The sequence below is a fragment of the Pleurodeles waltl genome, chromosome 5 (assembly GCF_031143425.1).
Source record: "Pleurodeles waltl isolate 20211129_DDA chromosome 5, aPleWal1.hap1.20221129, whole genome shotgun sequence".
Classification (NCBI taxonomy): Eukaryota; Metazoa; Chordata; class Amphibia; order Caudata; family Salamandridae; genus Pleurodeles; species Pleurodeles waltl.
The window spans coordinates 1524054747-1524074913 of NC_090444.1; the positions used below are offsets into that span (position 1 = coordinate 1524054747).

General features: G+C 44.8%; 1 protein-coding gene across 1 annotated transcript in view; it reads left to right on the forward strand.

The window, feature by feature from the left end:
• CSMD1 (CUB and Sushi multiple domains 1) overlaps window positions 1–20167 on the forward strand; it is a 5088256-nt gene that overhangs the window by 1736632 nt on the left and 3331457 nt on the right. The gene's annotated exons all lie outside the window — the stretch shown is intronic.

Consider the following 20167-nt stretch of genomic DNA (forward strand, 5'->3'; position numbering starts at 1 on the left):
CCTGTCTCCGCCGTGGTGCTCCCCTCGCCCTCCAACTCACTGGTGCCATCACTGTCGGTGGATTCGGCCTCCTGGGTCCTGTGGGATGCAGCTCCCTCAATCACTGGTTCCTCTGCTCCTCTGCCAGATGATGCTAATGCATATAAGGACAGGGTGACAAAACAAAAAGGGGGGGAAGAGACAAATGATTCACTTGGTAACAACACCACTGTTGGCGTACACAACACACTCACACACAGGGAACAGCCCTATGCACTAGGCAACACACTACCAGTTACAATGCTAGTGACCAGCCCATGGATAGGGACACCTAATGCAAATTGGAGCATACCTGAGGCAGACATAACCCTACCCAATAGTGGATGCCTATTAGTTTGGTTGGAGTACTTTCACATCAGAACCCTGCCCAACATAGGACCTGCTATGTAATGCCAGGGCTGGGCTAGGGGCACCCACAGGGCCCACACCTCCCACCCAGATACCACCCCACCAGGCGTAATTTGTAAATTAGCGCACTGTACTCACCCCCTTGTGGCTGCTGTGATGCCCCCAAGCGCCCATCCAGCTCCAGATAGGCCACCGCCAGTATGCAGGCACCCCTTCCTCGTTGGGAGGCCATCCCCAGATGGGCCTCCACTGTCTTCCGTGCCCAGTGTCTCAGGTTCTCCCACTGTTTCCAACAGTGGGTGCTCCACCTGCCATAGACCCCCAGGGTCCACACGTCCTTGGCGAGGGAACGCCACATACCCTTCTTTTGATGGGCACTGACCTGCAGGGAAATGGACACAGGGAAAGGTATTAGTTTGACCATCCTGCCTGTTACATTCAAGGCCCACCATGCCCCTTCCCATCCCCATTAGCACACACATGGCCCAGCATACATGCTGCACGCTGCCGAGGGCCCATCCACCAACCCTCCCTAAATGAGGCCTTCACACACACCACTCCTTGCATTCATGCCCAATGTATCGTGCTCACAGTGTACTCACCTATTGGTCTGGAGGCCCATACAGCAGTCGGTACTGGGGTAGGAGCCCATCTACCAGTCACTCCAACTCCACTGAGGTGAAAGCAGGGGCCCATTCCCCAGTAACTCGAGCCATGGTTGGTTCCAGACACAGGTCACAGCAGCACATGAAATGTAGGTCCTCTCCTGTTGAAGGTCAGGTAGCAAGTGAGTGCACAGAGAGAAAGTGGCGGTGTGTACCGTCACCTCCGGCGTACATCACCATTGGCCACTGTACCCCATAGGGCCAATAATAGATAACCAATGAGGAGTTGCACGTCGGCTCTCGACCGCCTCCCGCAACGGCGCACAACGTCAGCGAAATTACCTCATTTCCATCTGTCCCTTCATACAGGACAGGCGGACTCCATTTCAGGGGGGGTTGCAGGCCATGGATCCTAACTGCATCACAGTACACAAATGCACCATTTGGACATCTCTGAAACAAATACTGTTACAATCACAACATGCATTGAACAGTAGTGGTTGGGATGTAGAGATAATGACCAGCTGCTTACTCTTTTGCCCCATAGATTCCAACTGCTGCGGATGCATAGGTGATGGAGACATCCCCCCATGTACAGACCCCTAGTGGAATGGGCAAAAATGGAGGACAGGCACATTTTCCTCACCTACAGACTTGACAGGGCCACAATCACTGATCTGTGTGTCCAATTGGAGCCTGACCTCATATCTGCAATCTGTCACCCCACTGGGATCCCCATCTTGTGCAAGTGCTCCATTTCCTGGCAACTGGCTCTTTCCAAGTGACAGTGGGCATGGTAGCAGGAATATCACAACTAATGTTCTCAATAATGCTGACCACAGTGTTGGCTGCCCTGATTAAACACATGTGCAGCTACATCGTTTACTCCCAAGTGGAGGATTTGGCTACAGTGAAAGCTGACTTCTATGCAATGGGACACGTCCCCAACATTACTGGGGCTATTGATGGAACACATATTGCATTTGTCCTCCCCACACACCTGGCGAAATGAACAGGTGTTCAGAAATCAAGAGAGTTTTCACTGGATGAATGTGCAGATGGTGTGCCTGGCGGACCAGTACATCTCCCACGTCAATGCAAAGTATCCTGGGTCTGTGCATGATGCCTTTATCCTGCGGAATAGCAGCATCCCAAATATGATGGCCCAACTACAGAGGCACAGGATGTGGCTAATAGATGAGCCCTGGTTCCCACCCAGTGGATGTTGGTGTATGGGTATGGTGTGGGCACTAAAGGTTAGTGTCTGGCTAACAGTTGTCCCTCGATATTTGCAGGTGACTCTGGTTACCCCAACCTCTCATGGCTACTGACCCCTGTGAGGAATCCCAGGTCAAGGGCAGAGGAACGCTACAATGAGGCACATGGGCGAACAAGAAGGATTATAGAGAAGACCTTTGGCCTCTTGAAGGCCAAGTTCATTGCCTCCATCTAACAGGTGGAGCCCTGTGCTGCTACTCACCCAAGAAGGTCTGCCAGATCATCGTGGCATGCTGTATTCTGCAAAACCTTGCCTTGCGTCGCCATGTGTGTTTTTTCTGCAGGAGGAGGAGGCTGGAGATGGCCTTGTGGCAGCAGTGGACCCTGTGGACAGTGATGATGAGTAGGCAGAGGATGAGGATGACAACAACAGAAGTGCAATTATTCATCAATACTTGCAATGAGACACAAGCAAGACCGTGTTGATACACATATAATTGACAGTTTGATGGGTGACATTGTCACTGGCAGGCTTTGTATTCCTACTTCTATGCCCACTAACTGTACCCTTTGGCATCTATTTTTGCAGATGTTGGTGTCCTACTATTGCTCCTGGTGTGCTCAGTGCAGCCAACTAAAGGTCTTTCCAATGTAAACATTACTGTACAGCTGAATTGCAATGCTTGAACCTTTGTTAAACGAATACCTTTTGAAAACATTTGACATACGCCATACTTGTATTTTATCAAAGTTTGTTTATTGCAGTGCTCTGAAGAAGAGGGGGTAGTGCAATGGGCTGGGGTGATGAAGGAGGAAAGTCCAGGGTAGAGTCCAGTCTATTTATATCACAGGTGCATTGTCCAAAGGCAGATAGGAAGTGGGAGCAATGGCAGTTCAAGGTGGACAGGGTGACAGAGTGGGACACAAGGGTGACAATCAGGAGAGACTTATTTCCTGGTGGGGGTCTTGGCAATAGTCTCTGGCTTCTGCCTGGATCACAGGGAATGTTTGTGGGGTGGTTCTCCTTCTGCAGGGAGAGGGGTGCTGGTGGCTTGTTGTTCTTGTGGCGGGGCCTCCTGTCCACTAGCAGCAGCGGAGGTGGAGGGCTGTTCGGTGGTTTGGCTAGTGTCAGGGGCCCAGTGGTGTGCCACTGCCTCCCTCATACTATTGGCCATGTCTGCCAGCACCTCTGCAATGGAGACCAGGGTGGTGTTGATGTCCTTCAGTCCTCCCTGATCCCCAGGTACTGTCCCTCCTGCAGCCGCATGTTCTCCTGCAATTTGTCCAGTATCTGGCCTAGCACATCCTGGGAATGTTGGTATGCTCCCAGGATCGTGGTGAGTGCTTCCTGGAGGGTCAGTTCCCTGGGCCTGTCCTCCCCTTGTCGCACAGCAGTCCTCCCAGCTTCCCTGTTGTCCTGTGCCTCTGTCCCTTGAACTGTGTGCCCACTGCCACTGACCCCAAGTCCCTGATTGTCTTGGGTTTGTGGGGTGGCCTGGGGTCCTGTAGTGTTGGACACACTGCTGATTGACCTGTCCTGGGGACAGATGAATGGGCACGCTGGGTGGGTGCTGTGGTGGTGTTTCCTGAGAGGGGAGGTTCTGTGGTGGTGTGGGACTGTGCCTAGTTAACCGACTGTCCGGACGTCCCTGATGGGCCAGGTTGGTCATCCAGATCTAGGCGACCAGAGCTGCTGTCATCACTGTGGGCCTCTACTGTGGGGTAACTGGATGTTGCTGCCACCTATTCTCAAGTAACATTGGCTGGGATACCTGGGATGTAAAGGCAGTGTTATTGTTTCTGTGCGTGACATATTGTGCATGGGGTTGCCCTCTATGGTTGTTATTGCCCTGGCAGCCTTGCCTTTTGTGAGTTGTTATTTGGTGGGCTATGTGATTCTCTCTATTGTGCATGCTGTGGTGATAGGTGTCCATGCAGGTCTGTGAGGGGTGTCCATGCATTGGTGTTGCATGCAGGGCTTGGTATTGGGATGAGTGGGTTGTGATGGTGGGGTATGTGGGAGGTGGTAGAGTGAGGGTGAGGGTGGTGTATGTGATGGCATGCAGGTAGGTGGGTGATAGTAATATAGTTGACTTACAGAGTCCAGTCCTCCTCCTACTCCTGCCAGACCCTCAGGATGCATGATTGCCAAGACTTGCTCCTCCCATGTTGTTAGTTGTGGGGGAGGAGGTGGGGTCCACCGCCAGTCCTCTGTATTGTGAGTTGGTGTCTTACTGCAATGGAACGCACCTTCTCCCATAGGTCATTCCACCTCTTCCTGTTGTCATACCTTGTTCTTGAGTGCTGTCCCACGACGTTGACCCTTTCCACAATTCTCAACCATAGCTCTATCTTCCTAGCCATGGATATCGGCTGCACCTGTGATCGAAATAGCTGTGGCTCTACCCAGATGATTTCCTCCACCATGACCCTTAGCTCCTCCTTAGAGAACCTGGGGTGTTGTTGTGGTGCCATGAGTGTGGTGTGGGTGGTATGGGTGAGGGTGTGTAGGGTGATGTGTTGGGGTGTGTGTTGTGAGGTGCCTGTGTGGTGTATAGGTGATGGTGGTATGATGCTCTGGTTGTGTGGGTGCTCTTGATGTCTGTCTATCTATCTGTTGGCAATGGTTTGTATTCGTAAAGGGTTGTGTGTAGTGTGGGTGTGTGTTTTATAGTGGGGTGGGTGTGTGGGTGTGGTGTGTGTATAGGCGTCAGGTGTGTGTTATTTGAATTGTCCAATGTTGTGTTGCTTTGTTAAGTTGTGTATTTTTTGGAGCACAGGGTTATGTACCACCGAGGGTTTACCGCCATTGAATGTCCACCGCAGTAATTCGTGGGTCATAATGTTGTGGGCGTAGTTCTGTTGGCATAACGGTGTGGGTTTGGATACCGCCAGTTTATCACTGACCTTTGGGATGGCGGACTTGTTTCTGTGGCTGTATAATGACAGATTGGTATGTGTGTGTCATAATATGATTGGCAGTTATCCGCCTCGGCAGCGTTATGTTGGTGGTAGTCGGCATGGCAGTAAGTGGGATTTACTGCCAATGTCATAATGAGGGCCAAAATTTATAAACTATCACTGGTGCTGAAGCCTTATATAGTGACACACGCTATTTGCATACATCTGTTGTCTGTTAGTTTAGTTGTACAAGAGCATGTACGAACTTTAATGACAGATACATTTGTGGTGATATCATCAATGTAATCTTTGATGAAGTGATTTAGGATGTTTGATGTGATGTGTGTAATATTATGAGCTGTGTATAATTGAAGCCTTATGATTACATTGCTAAAAGTAAGTTGGGGATTTCAGTGGATTTTTGCTTCTGGAACATAAACATTTCACAGTTTACAATAAAGTTTTCTATGTGTTGGACTTTTTTGCTTATGCAGGGTCATCCCGAATCTTTTTGCCTCCTGCTTCCTATCTTTTCTGACCTGTTGCTGTTGGCTTTTGAACTCTGAGCACTTTACCACTGCTAACCAGTGCTAAAGTGCATATGCTCTCTGTGTAAATTGTATGGTTGATTGGTTTATCCATGATTGGCATATTTGATTTACTAGTAAGTCCCTAGCAAAGTTGCACTAGAGGGGCCAGGGCCTGTAAATCAAATGCTACTAGTGGGCCTGCAGCACTGGTTGTGCAAACCACATAAGTAGCTCTATTATCATGTCTCAGACCTGCCACTGCAGTGTCTGTGTTTGCAGTTTTAACTGTAAATTCGACTAAACCTTCCCTTTTCTTATATGTCAGACACCCCTAAGGTAGGCCCTAGGTAGCCCCAAGGGCAGGGTACAGTGTATGGTTAGGGTAGGACATATAATAATGTGTTTTATATGTCCTGACAGTGAAATATTGCTATATTTGTTTTCCACAGTTGCAAGGCCTGTCCCTCTCATAGGTCAACATGGGGGCTACCTTTAAATCTGATTAAGTGTAGATTCCCTTTGGGAGTGGATGGACATGTGGAGTTTGGGAGCTCACAATTTAAAAATACATCTTTTAGTAAAGTTGATTTTAAGATTCGGTGTTTGAAATGGCACTTTTAGAAAGTGAACATTCTCTTGCTTATACCATTTCTGTGACTTTGCCTTTTTGTGGATTCCCTTTCTGGGTCAGTTTGACAGTTGAGCTGGTTGCACCTCACACTAGACAGTGACACAAAAGGAGCTGGGGTGTAGTCTGCATTTCCCGATGAGCCATCTGTGCTGGGGGGGAGAAGTAGTCACTTACACCTGAAAGGGCTGTGCCTTTCCTCACACAATGCCGTATCCGACCGCCTGGTGAGTGTCTGGGGCCTGGCCTGGGAAAGGCAGCATTTCACACTCAAAAGAGACTTTACTTTGAAGTAGGCCTACTTCAAAGGAGACATTGGGTATACTAAGGGCACCCAAAACCACAGACCTTAGATCACTTCTGGACATCAAGAGGAACCTGTGCCTGGAGAAGAGCTGAGGAGAAGTGATGCTCTGCCTGTGACTGTGCTTTGTGGAGCTATCCTGCAGTTGCTGCTTCTGCCAGAGTAAGAGGGCAAAGACTGCACTTTGTGTGCCTTCCATCTTGTGAAGAAATCTCCAAGGGCTTGATTTAAAGCTTGCCTCCTGTTGTTTGAAGTCTCAGGGACAGCAAAGACTTCTCTCTGCCAGCACCTAGAGTCTCTGGAGAGACTCCTGCTCTGACAAGTGGTGCCCTAACCAGTCCGTGGGCCCTTGAAAGGAAAGCTGGTGGAAATCCAAGGAAATCGACTTCGGACTACTTCGGACCAACGCGCTGCTGAATCCGGTGACGCCGCCTGCAACCGACTTTGTGATCTTTGCTGGAACGCGACGAACTTCGCAGGCCCGATGCCGCTGCAGCCCCGCTGAAGTCTGGACTCCTTAGAAGTCGCCGCACCACGCCGTAACCGACGCCGCTCGAAGTGCGCAGATTCAACGTTTCGCACAGATGCTGCGATCCCCGACTTCGCACATCGGCTTGTTTTCACTCTTCACCAAAGGTACTGTACTTGGGGGTCTACGCGACTCCGTGTCCGGTGCCACTGGTGTCGGCTTGTTGGGAACGACTCCGTCACGACGCCATGTTAACACCTCATTGAAGCATTTTGTGCTTCTAAGCGCTATTTTTGAGTTTAATCTTTAAAAATTCATAACTTTACTTGTGTATGTCGGAGTTTTGTTGTTTAGGTCTTGTTTTGTTTAGAGAAATATTTCCTATTTTTCTAAACTGGTGTTGTGTCATTTTGTAGTGTTTTCAGTAAGTTACGGTGTGTGTTGGTACAAATACTTTACACCTAGCACTCTGAAGTGAAGCCTACTACTCTGCCAAGCTACCAGGAGGGTAAGCAGGGGTTAGCTGAGGGTGATTCTCCTTTACCCTGACTAGAGTGAGGGTCCTTGCTTGAACAGGGGGTAACCTGACTGTCAACCAAAGACCCCATTTCTAACACTATGCAAATGTTTATTTTGTATTATAACAACTAGACAAGCATATTTCCATTAGTAGAGATTTTTAATTGACTTTTGGTGGGGTTGTAATGATGTATTTTGGCTACTGCCAGGGGTCGCTATTATGAAAGGCATGTGGATGTGCTGTTTACCAAAGTTGACAACACATACTAAGTGCTAGTGATAGGATAAACCCTTTGGCTTTAGCCATATATTCTGAACCTAATCCAATAATTAACTGTTGGGCAATGATCATAGAATCTGGTCTTTCACTACTTCTATTGCTTAGTACCCTTTCCCTTGATGTTAATTGGTCTTGGCCAGATATTGAGCCTAGCTTTAACAGTGTACAGAGCATGCCAACGTGTCTCTTGGTGTAAGACTTGATCTTTGGCAATGTCCTTTGTGCAGAGTCCCTTCACTCATTGCCAGCTGAGCAAAGAGCATGATGTCCATACATACTTTGTTCATATTACCCCTCTCTACAATTCCTTCAGTGCATGATCTGATGCCATGCAAAGTGCATATTGGGCATAGGGCTTAACTGCCAGTGCCAATGCTTACTGTGCTGACACAGTAGGCAGTTTGAAAGGCATGATCTGTGGCTGAGGTTTCTGCCTAAATCCATGCCCACAACAATTGCCAGACATAGATCACGTGGGAATCCTGTTTCCATTCTCACTGCCCTGCATTTTCATTGAAATTGCACTGCAGATGAACTGAAAATGAAGTCTGAGGATTACTTGAAGCTTGTTAGGTTTACTCTATGTGTAGAAAATGTGCCTGTTTTGCACAACCTCACTTGTGTGTGTTGTTGAATCTCCCCAAACTGCTATTAACATTATGTTTTAAATGGCTATATTTTACACTTGTAAGTGTGTTCTTGCCCCTTGGGCTCCAAGTGTAGGCACCATTATGGTCCACAAACATTTAATGCATCACACGATTACAAACATCAATGAAATAGGAAGGGTAGGGTATGAACAAGATCAGTGTTTTCAGTCAATACGCACGTTTTTAAAACTAATGGGATTCTGCAAGTCTCATTCCTTACTAATGTACTCAGTACATTTCTAGAAATGACAGAGTTTCCCCAACATGACTAAAAGCTGCGATTGTCGCAACCTTAAAAAAGATAGAAAGGAGTATCCAGCAAACCTTCAGCAAAATTCATTATTATATAAATGTACTAACTGTAGTACTAGACATTTTGGAAGGAGGAAGATACTACAAACTGCCTGTATGTTCTCTGTGTGTTTGAAAAAGAAGCATTTACTGCAGAGTTTGTTGATCTCTGCCAGGGTGTACGATTAAGTTCTTAGTTAGACCTGCATATGGTACCTAAGGATACTTTATGACATAAAGTAGGGCACGACAGAAGGGATTAGAAATTTGAAGGAGTAAGGAAGGCCTGTGTTCTGACCTGACCCAATTTAATCTGTTTGCATGGAGCTTGGACTAACACATTTTGGATATTGGAAGAGAATGTCTATTGTTTTTGTGAGGGGCATCCCTGTCTTACTCTTCACTGTTGATACTTTGCTGTTGGCATGACTAAAACGTACATCTCTTAAACTGCTGCACAACTTTTACAATTACTGCAAAGACAAAAAAACTGGAGGTTAATGCATTAACGCAAAATTTGTGTTCTTGCAAACACTCCTCCCAGTAGGCCACTTATGGCAGGGAGTGTAAATTTAAGACTGTAATTAATGTGATAACCTGGATATATGCTAGTTTAATAATATCAATCAAAGCATATATTTATAAGTTCTCCAAAGGGGACATGTGCTGTTCAAATTTGGAGAAAGGTAATATTTCCATTTTCTACAGCTTTAAGGTGTTCTTAGAAGTACTCATTGATTCCATAGAGTAATGCAAATGATGACAGCATTAGGGACAGGAATACCTGAGGGGGGATCCCCACCCCAGCCTGGAATGCTTGCCCCCCAAAATAAGAACATCAGTATCAAAATAATATGACCTTGTAAGAAGGTCATGTTAAGGTGAAATCCAGTTTCAATAATGTAAACCTGAGTTCAGCTGCCTAGTTGGTATGGCACAGAGCAGACAGGTTTAACTTAAGAAAATATGTGAAGTAATTAGCAGTAACAAACAGTTAGAACAGTGAAAATACATTGAAATAAAAATCACACAGTCAATTTAGAACATAGAAAAAATATTGAGTATATTGACACCAAAGTAATAGAAATCCACTGAGTGGAACCGGAGAAATATATATATTTTTTTATTGTGGCAAAAATTGGCAACAAAAAGCTCTAACTAATGTTTATGAATGGCTGGAACTGAGGCAAGATTTTAGGCTTAGTGCAATATAACATTGATTAAATGCACCAAGCCAGTTTTTCCCAGTCAGACTTTACCTTCTGACTTAGTCTATGAAAAGACATTTTAAATCATCCTGTGGGGCAAGGTTGCAGGCTGCATCTGCCAAAGTCCTTTCCAAATCAGACTGGACGTGGTCACTCTGAAGCAATTTTGGCAGGAAAAGCTCCAAGTGAGAAAGGTTCCAATTGTACTTCCAGGGAAATCCTCTCATTAGCCAGATGCTTTTTGCACCTTCACCTGGTCAAGATTTCTTCCTTCAGATTAAGGCTTTTTTGGCACTCAAAATATTCCACTATGCCAAGCCTGAAACTGTATTTGATGATGCCACTGCAAAATCGGTCATCTTTGTTGTGAGGCCTTAGAAGTCCCAGCTTTTCATAGTTTCTTGAGCAGCTCCTCTTGGTCACTTCTAAGGCTCCCAAGACCTAAAGTACAGCACTTGCATAGGGAGAAGAACTCACTCTAGCAAGGTGCGCCAGCAGAGTTCAGTCCTGTTCTAGTTGCTATTGGCCAGCTGGGCAATTTAGGAGAAAGGCCATTTGAAGTGTTTTGTGTCCCTGTAGCCAAACAGTAGGTCAGATATCATACCTTTGGAGACATCTTCTTAGTCCTTGGAACAAGTAAGTGCAGGTCCAGTCTTTCAGGTCTCCACACAGTTCTCGAACAACAGGTACAGTGCTCTTTTGTTCTCCCAGAGGTTCTGAAGAGCTGTTGGAGAGATGCCAAGTTTGCAGGAGTTACTACAAAGTGTGTGTGGTGATTCTTGAACTGCCAATAACCAAAGAGGAAAATGTTTCCATGGGCAGCCCTTCTCACCTTTGCAATAGATACTGTTTGTCTTACTGCTAACCAAAGTGTAAAAGTGCACTGTTCTGAGGCAAATACAACATGGTAGACTTTTCAGTCTTTGAAGAGAGCATGTGTGACAGCAAGGGACATGGTTAAAGAAATAAGGAGCCCCCTGCTCTTGAGCCACAATAACTGGTTTTAGGACTGTTTCCATTTCCCAGTACCCTGGTACCAGGTTTTTGACAAATACCCTAAGCAACATTAGCCTTCCCTTCCTCTGGTCTCCCTTTACATTTAACTATGAATAGCCAGGGCCCCTCTCATCCCTTTCAAGTTAATGAAGTTCCTGTTCCAAGAATAAAATATATTGATGTCCTGTTTTCTTTTCCTCCCCTCCAATAATGTATTCCCCTTAACAACTTTAAACATGATTTTTTGTTTAAAAAAATATTCCTTGGTCCCCTTAAGAATATATCTAGTTTTTGATTAACGTACAGTAAAATCAGCCCCTGTTCTTCCCTTGTACTCCAGCTGAATGTTGGACTTCACTCTTTCTGCAGGGTCTTTTTCCTATTATTTGTTTTTTTTGGCTCAAGGACTCTGTGCACTTTACTACTGCTAACCCTTGCTAAAGTGCTTATGCATTCTCCATTAAACGGGGTAAAATTGACGTACACCTGACTGGCATATTGAATTTACTTTTAAGCTCCTTATCGAATGGCATAACAGGAGCAGTAAATGAAATGCTACTAGTGGGCCTGCAGCACATATTGTGCCACAAACGTAGGTAGCCCCGTAAAACATGTACAAGGTCTACCAATGCAGCCTGGATGTAGTTTCAAACTGCAAATTTTACTTAAACTCTAAAGCCTTAACCTCCCCTTTTATTGTATATAAGTCACACTTGAGGTAGGCCCTAGGTAGCACAGATTGCATTGTAATTTAAAGGGTGGACATTTACTTTTAAGTTTTACATATCCTGGAAGTGGGGCACTCCTGAATGCATTTTTCACTACTGTGAGGCCTACCTCCCCCATAGGACAACAATGGTTCTAATTATTACATTTAATAAATGCAAATGATTGATCGGGAACAGGTAGAGATTTGATATTTGAGAAATTGTAATAATTTTTTTTCTTTAATAGTAAAGTCAGCATTTAAGTTACAATTCTGAAAATGACACTCCCAGAAAGCTAGTATTTTCCTGTGCTGACTATTTGGTGTCTGTAGCCTGTTACTGTGTCATATGACTGGATGTAGTTGACAGTTGGACTTTGTTTATTCCTCCCAGACAGCTGCCCAATAGAAGGAGTAGGTGTACCTGAATAGGCCATAACTGGCACGATGGGGGCGGAGCTGGGCACAGCCCCACTTCCAACTGAATAGGCTGTGTCTGCCATCACAAAAAGACTTGTAACCACTGCATTGTTAATGCAGCCATCTTGCAGCCATGGCAGGGGAGGCAGGTAACTTTGAGGACCTCAAGAGGAATTCTTTTGAAACATCTCAAATTTGAACAAAGGCACCAGGTACTCTGTAATCCACTTTCTGGATCTGCATTAGGACTCTAAGAGGACTGGCTGGTGCTGTGGCCAGCTGTGGTCTCTACAGGACTGCTTTGCTGCACCTGGATGGAGAGCTTTGCTGTCTGGAACCTGCCGGGAGTCCCTCCCTGCTGCTTGAGCCCTGTTTCATTACTTCACACCCATGACTACAATAGTGTCTACAAGGGCTAATTAGCTGGCCTCTTGATCAGAACATCAGGGACAGAAAAGGTTACAACCACCTTGAACCCACAGCTGGACCCAACCTGAGTGATTCCTAACCCCTAAAATGATGCCCCTCCCATCCTGGACCCTGACAAACTGCCCTGAGAACTGAGAGGAGACTGGGACCACCCTGGTCCATTATCAATACAAGGTATATTGCCCATGGGCCTGACTTTGCAGCAGCTCTTTTGTATGCTCTTTTCCACAGCAGGAAATCCTGTTCAGCAGTCCTTATCCAATGGGGTATCTGGCCTCGTGGAACCCTCTTTTGTCGGCTACAACCTCCATCCTCATCCCTGCTAGAGATTGTTGACCCTCACAAAAGATACAAAGAGCCTCCTTATGATTTTGGCGGTCCCACCGTGAGACTGCCAAACTTGCTGGAAGGATGCCACCACCATGGCAGTGACATCCTCCCCAAGCATATAACAATGTTCCTGCCGGGCTGACCAGCGGTAACATTGTAATAGGCAGTCTCCGTTGGGAATAGTGCTATGGTCAGCTCCCTTAAGGGAGACGAAGTCAATATCGTAGCACTCCACCACCACTGGAACATGCACTGTCTGTAAAGCAGACAGTGCGCATTCCAACAATGCTGGGCAGGGGGTGCCCAGAATTGGCATTCCATCAGCCTTTCCATGGTGGGGTTCAACCGTCGCCGTGAGGCTGGCAGTCCTTAGACTGTCAGCCTCGAAATCAGGCCCTATGTCTGAATGAAGTAAAAATGACTACATCCATCGGCTCCCCAATTACAAAATCTCCTCATTAGATACCACCCGCATCCTTGCCCCACTGAACTTTACCTTCTCTGAACATTTTCTTCAAAATTTCTTCTAAGTCCAAATGTAAGTGCTGACTGGGCCCAATCCACTTAGTTTTTTTAAATAAATGATTTTTATTAAAACAAAGCTCAGGGTGACATGTATATGTTGTACAGATAATGGTCCACATAGCACAGCATTGATGGTCTCATCAACTTTCATTTGCCACATTTATCTAAAATGTACATCCTTTGGCACTTTTAAGGTCGAAGCACTAAAAATTCAATGTATATCATACACTTGCTAACTTTCTCCCCTCCCCAGTTGCTGCAGATGCTAAAATCCAGGACTCATGTTCCCTCTGGCAGTACCCCAGGGTTGCCATATTTTCTTCAATTTTTTAGGGCATCCCGGCTCTGATAAATTACTTTCTCAGATGACTGGCACCAGTCCAGATCAGACTCCCATTGTTCCACATTGGTGGTGCAGGGTGGCCTCACTGCCTTCCTATGTTACAGTTGGCCACCCCGAATGCCAGCATCACCCATATTTTGGCACATCTGGGCATTGGCTCTTTCCTGTTATAGGAAATAAGATCCACCTTTCAGGTATATGATGCTGAAGTCCCAGGGTCTATTTTACTTGTGCAGTAATTCCCTCCCAAAAGGACTGAATCACCGGGCAGGCCTAAAGGATGTGAAAAAGGTACCATCTTGTGTGCAGCCCCGGGGGCAGGTGGTTCTCATAGAAGATTGCTGTCCCACAAGGGGGTCTATTCTGTTAATGTGTTTTTCGAATTTAGGGCTCTAACAGTTTCCCTCCAGGCCCTCACCACTGTCTTTGTGTGAATTGGAAGTGTTTTCTCCACTTTGCGTCTATAAAGGGCTGTTAAGTTACCCCTGCCTCCCATTAGTGACTTGTATAATCAATAGGCTGGCTCATCTCTGTCGGCAAATACCCATTCATTCACCACCACCAGTTGCATGGCCCAGTAGTATTTAGAGATGTCTAGGATCACCAGACCCCTTTGAACACCCAACTGAAGCATGCAAATAAGAGGAATCAATTTGCTGAAATATAGTCTGGAGGATTTGATAGGGTGTGTTTTGAAGGATATACAGTAAGCGGTGAGAGACATCACTTTGAACAGGGCTGCTTTGACCATGAGTGACAGGGGCAAAGATCACCAGTGTGAGAAATCAGTTTTAATTTGCTCAATTTGTGGAATGAGATGACCATGTAGAAACATCTGGGGTTCCCTTGTGACCTGTATCCCTAAGTATTGGAAGCTATACTGTGCCACTGGTATATTACAGTGCCATGGAAGTCGTGGAAGGGTCCCTGTCAATGGGAAAAACACTTATTTGGACCAATTTATGCAGTATCCAGAGTAGTCGCCAAATGTCTGGAAGACCTTCGAAACTCAGTCCATTGAGAGAGAGGGCCACGTGAGGTACAATAATACAACATTTGCATATAGGGAGGCACACACCTTCCAGTTGCCCTGTCCTGATGTACTTCGTATCAGGGGATTCTGACATACCCAGGCAGTCAGAGGTTCTATAGCTAAGGCAAACATCATGGGGGAGAGGGGACAGCCCTGTCTGGTGCCCCTGTGGAGAGTGAATACAAAAGATATTGTGCCATTTACTTGGACTCATGCCATAGGTGAACAATGGAGAAGGCGTACCCAGCTGCAAAACTTAGATCCAAAACCCATTTTGTGGAGTGTGGTGAATGGATAAGACCATTCAATACTATCAAAGGCCATTGTAGTGTCTAGCACCAGAAGGACTGCCTCCCCGGAATCAGGGCTGAATGTCATATAGAGTGCTGCATAAAGCTGCCTAAGGTTGAGTTTCTTTCCCCTATGAGGCATAAAGCCTGACTGATCAGGATGAATCAATGAAATTATAACTGCGTGGACTCTATTTGCTAAGACCTTTGCTAGGATGTTGATTTCCACATTTAATAAGGAGATTGGTCTATAGGAGATGCATCTGGTTTGTGGTTTCCCTTCCGTATGTATTACTACGATGGTCGCCAAGCGTTGGTCATCTCGCAAGATGCCGTCTTGTAGTGCAATCTGGAACATGGTCAGTAGATGTGGGGCTAACTTACAAGCCATGACTTTATACATCCCAGTCATTAGCCCATTACGGCGCATGGCCTTCCCCAACTGTAGACAATGTAGGCTTGCGTTATCTCTTCCACCGTTAGTTCTTCTTCCAGAACCACTCTTGAATTGTCCTCCAACTCGCTGAGGTGGATGTTCCGCAGAAGTTCCATACAATCAGCATCTCACATGGAGGTCGCTGGTTGGTACAGATACTCATAGTAGTCTGTGAATGCATTAGCTATGTTTAGACCATCTCGTTGGAATCTGCCCTCTTTAACCTCTATCGCTACCACCCAGGGGCTCTCCCAATCGCTCCTAACTAGCCACACCAGAAGCTTCTTGTCACCGACATCATATAGACGTTGCTGCATTGGAAGGCATAGCTGCGAGCGGCTCCCTCGACATGTCTCAGAGGTCTCTCTGCTTAAGATGCAGTTGATGCCCGAGCTCGGTGTTTTGCTCTGTCTGCGTCCTCAACTCTAAACTTTTGTTTCTTTTTCCCCCTATGAGAGCCTGTGCCTGGCCCCGTACTACCACTTTGAATGCATCCCATAGACTACTTGCGGAGGCCACTGTACCCATATTTTTTGGAAGTATATTTCTACCGGTTTCCTTAGGGTCTTTAAGGTACCATGCACTAATCCTCGTGGGTAGAGTTGTGGTCCGAGCAGTGCTTACTAATGTGACCTAACCGGGTAATGGTCAGTGACTCCCCAAGGTCTTATACTAGCCTCTTGGGATCTGTGTATGTCTGTGCATTGTGTGAACAGATAGTCTATTTGAGAGAAGCTATTATGGGAGGGTGAAAAGTAGATGTATACCCCCTGTTGAGTGGGTCATGTGCCCACCATATGTTTATCAACCCCAAGGCATCCATGAAGGAATGTAGAGCCCTGGTATCGCTTCATGTGGAGGCTCCGGAAAGCTTAACCAGTTCTGGGTCCATGGTGGTGTTGTTGTCTCCCCCCAGGATCAGGATTCTGTGTGGTAAATTTAGCAGGGTAGCATTTATTTCAGAGAATGTACATAAACAGAACCCAGATTAGGATCTTCCCCTCCCGTAGGCCGGATATCACTGCATACCTGCCCAGTGTGTCATGCCAACTACGCTGCAGTATGAAGGGAATCAATTCCAATCCACTTCTTGTTTCAAACTTGCGCTCCATTGAGGTCGACCATAATTTTCAAATGTGACCTGGTATTGTGCGACTATACTGTCATTTATGCTTTAATCTTTTAGGCCCTATTATTTTCTTAAGCTTTAAAAATTCATAACTCTGGATCTAATTATTCGATTTTTTTCATTTTTGCTTTCAATAATTTATTAAAGTCAATGTGGAACTTTTCTTTTGTTGTGTTTCTACTTTATTGGTGTTTGTGTGCTGCATAACTCCTTTAAACTTTGCCTCTAAACTAAGCCTGACTGCTTTTCTGCCAAGCCACCAGAGGAGTCACCCCCTCCATTCAATCAACAACCTAATTTCTCACACCGAGTAATATTAATGTTACTGTTAGACCTGACATCATTGATTTGGGATTCCTCTAAACTTTTTACCTTAACCCATCCTGGTTTTCTGAATATGTTTTTGTTGGCTTCAGGACTCTGGAAACTTTACCAATGCTAACCAGTGCTAAAGTGCTTCCCTCCTTAAAACATGGTCAAATTGTCCTGCACCTAATTGGAACATTGAATTTACTTGTATTACCCTGGTAAATTGTACTACATGCACCCATGGTTATGAATTAAATGTAACTAGTGGGTCTTCAGCAAATACTCATTGTACCACCCACAAAAGTAGCCTTTTTAAATATGTGAGGCTTGCAACTGCAGCCTGTAGTGTAGTTTTAAAGGAACATTTAAAATTGGCAAAATTAACCTTTTTCCTGCCCTTAAACTTCCTTTTTAACACTGATAAGCCACCCCTAAGGTAGACCATAAATGTTCATAGGGCAGGGTGTGTTATATTAAAACTGTAGGATATGGGTACTTCAGATTTATATGTTGTGGCAGGGAAAAAATCTTAAAGTTGTTTTTCACTATTCAAAGGTCTATCCCTACCTTTTGACTAACACTGGTTGCTCTATTACATTTAACAAATAAGATAGAGGTATACTGTTTACACTCAAATGAACTGTAATTTAAACTTCTCTTTAATGGTGAAGTCAGATGTTACGTCAGAATTCTGAAAATTCCACTTTTAAAAAGTTAGCTTTTTCATTCCCAAACATTTGTGACTTCTGCCAATGTCCTGATTAACATGACTGTGGATGGTTATGCTGTTGGGTTTCTGTCTTCCTTCTGGACAGTGATATAAAGGGGGCTTAGGTGTTGACAGGCCATCCTGGCAGAACGACTGACCAGTCCCAATTACACTTTAAAGGCCTTTTCCCCAAGCACACACAACAGAATCTGACAACGGACCTGCCCTGCTTTCTGTCACTCCCAGACAGTTTGGAACCTTAATAGGGAAGAGGAAGAACTTCCTAGAACCAGATGTGGGGGTAAGAAAGTGAGTTATACCACATAAAAGCGGGTACCAGGTATACATTTTGGACTTCCAGAACCACTTCCCTGCAGCTAGAGGATTGCCCTGCTGATTGAAGCTGAGAAAGAAGACTGAACATGTCTGTTTTTATCCACGGCTAACCTGAGTGACTCCAGTAGTCAGTTGACTGACCTCCTGCGTGTGCTACGGGACACATCAAGCTACTTGCAACTGCCCAGCTGAGCTGCTGCAACTAGACCTGCCTAGACCAGCAATTTACCTGGCTGAGCCCTGCTAGTCTCTCCTTAAGTGAGTCCCTGATCACCAAGAGGTCCCAACAGAGTACACTGCTCTCCATGAAAATGTGAAAATACACAAGACAGCAATGACTTTCATTGTGAAGCTCTGGTGAGACCTGTTTCCAGTCCAGAGAGGAGCTGGCCTGGCACTTTGAGCTGGAGTGTTCCCATGGGGGAAGAGGGTCAAGACGGATTTGCATCTGGCTGAGCCCACACTGGGGTGGAATGGTGAGCAAAAGAATTGATGAATTAAACCCAGATCTGTGACTGGGGTGAATGTTTGATTTGGTTCTGTATTCCGTCCATCATTTGTATTCCGAATGCCACATCTTTAGCATTGCTTGGATGGCACACAAAAGAGACCGTATCTAACAATAAATGGAAGAGAAGTGTGACATTAGCCACATCTCAACACATACACAACTTACTGTGATAAATAGTGATACCGGTACCAGGTTTCATGAAGTAGGTAATCATATGAGAAGGAAACTAATGTGCAAGGTTTTCAATGAATATAAATATACAGATTATAGAAAGATATATCTCAATATGGATGTACCCAAATAAGAAGAAATGTTTACATCTAAAAATTAGGTTGGGTGTTCTACCACTAAGTGAGAGTGTAAGGTTAAGTATCAAAGAATAAATAATCACATAGCATTGATGTGTTATTGTAAGGAACAGTTTGCAGATATTTTGAACATTTTATATGTGTGCCCTCTTCATGATGACTTTAGAAGCAAATGACAGAAACCTATCCAGTATATCTCTTATATCTTTTTGTGACTCTAGTACAGGTGTCTCCAACCAGTCCATCATGAGCTATCAGTAGTTGACAAAAACACTTTCAGAGTAGCTTGCAGCCTAGACTTCATTTTTAAATAAGCATGTCGTCATGTTTCCTTGTAAAGTTAAGGTAAAGCTGTATTTATGTTACATTATTTTCATTGATCTGCAGATAGTAGGGCCTGATAATGAGCAGTGTTCAGTCAGATTTATTACCCAGACAGGGGCACAGAGGTGAAGAACTGAAGTGAAGATGAAGGATTGAAGCACTGAGGTATTTAACACTTAGATAAACAGAAAATGTAAACTCAATATTGAAGTGTGAGAACAAAGTAATGTTTCTGAATGCTTTTAACTGAGAGAAAATGGAAATGAAAAATTAGCTTAATGATTATCTTTACAGTTTGTTTGAATTTTCTACTGTTTCAAAGTGTCACATTTACAAATAGCAGACCTTCTGCTGCCAGTAGCCAGTAGACACTGTGCCAGATTTATAACTGAAAAATACAGTCATTCTTTAATGGGAGAAATTTAAAGTGAAGAAAAATATTTCTATGAAACAATAAGTCAATGTTTTTCTCCACTTTCAAAACAGCCAATTTTGTCTTAATTTTGTTATAAATGAAGCACTGTTTCTAAAGTCCCCTGTGAGTAAGATGCCTGCTGATTGCAAATGTGACACTTGGAAGAGGAAGATAATGTAAATTATGAGTTTTATAGAATCCTGATAAACATAAAGATAATTCTTCAGTTTCATTTTCACCCATTTCAATGTGTACGCTTTACACACAACTCGTATATTGCTCCCACTGGCTGGGAGACGCAGTGACATATTTGTAACTTAGTACACGGACATTATTTTAAGTAAGATAAATTTAAAGTGCAAAAATGTTTTCTATATTGTGAAAATTTTCCAATGTGAAGAAATAGTTGTATGTTTGTTTAATATATGTAACGGTGACACATATAGTTTAGGGTATGTCCTGTGCCACACGTATATATGACACAGGCTCAGTCATTCAAACACCTATATAGCATTCATACGCACATATGTTCATATTTTTCCAAGGGCCGTGCTCCCCATAACACACATGGCAGTCCTATCATAGCCCTCTTGGCCAAGTATTTTGTTCAAATCAAAGTATCAGGCTC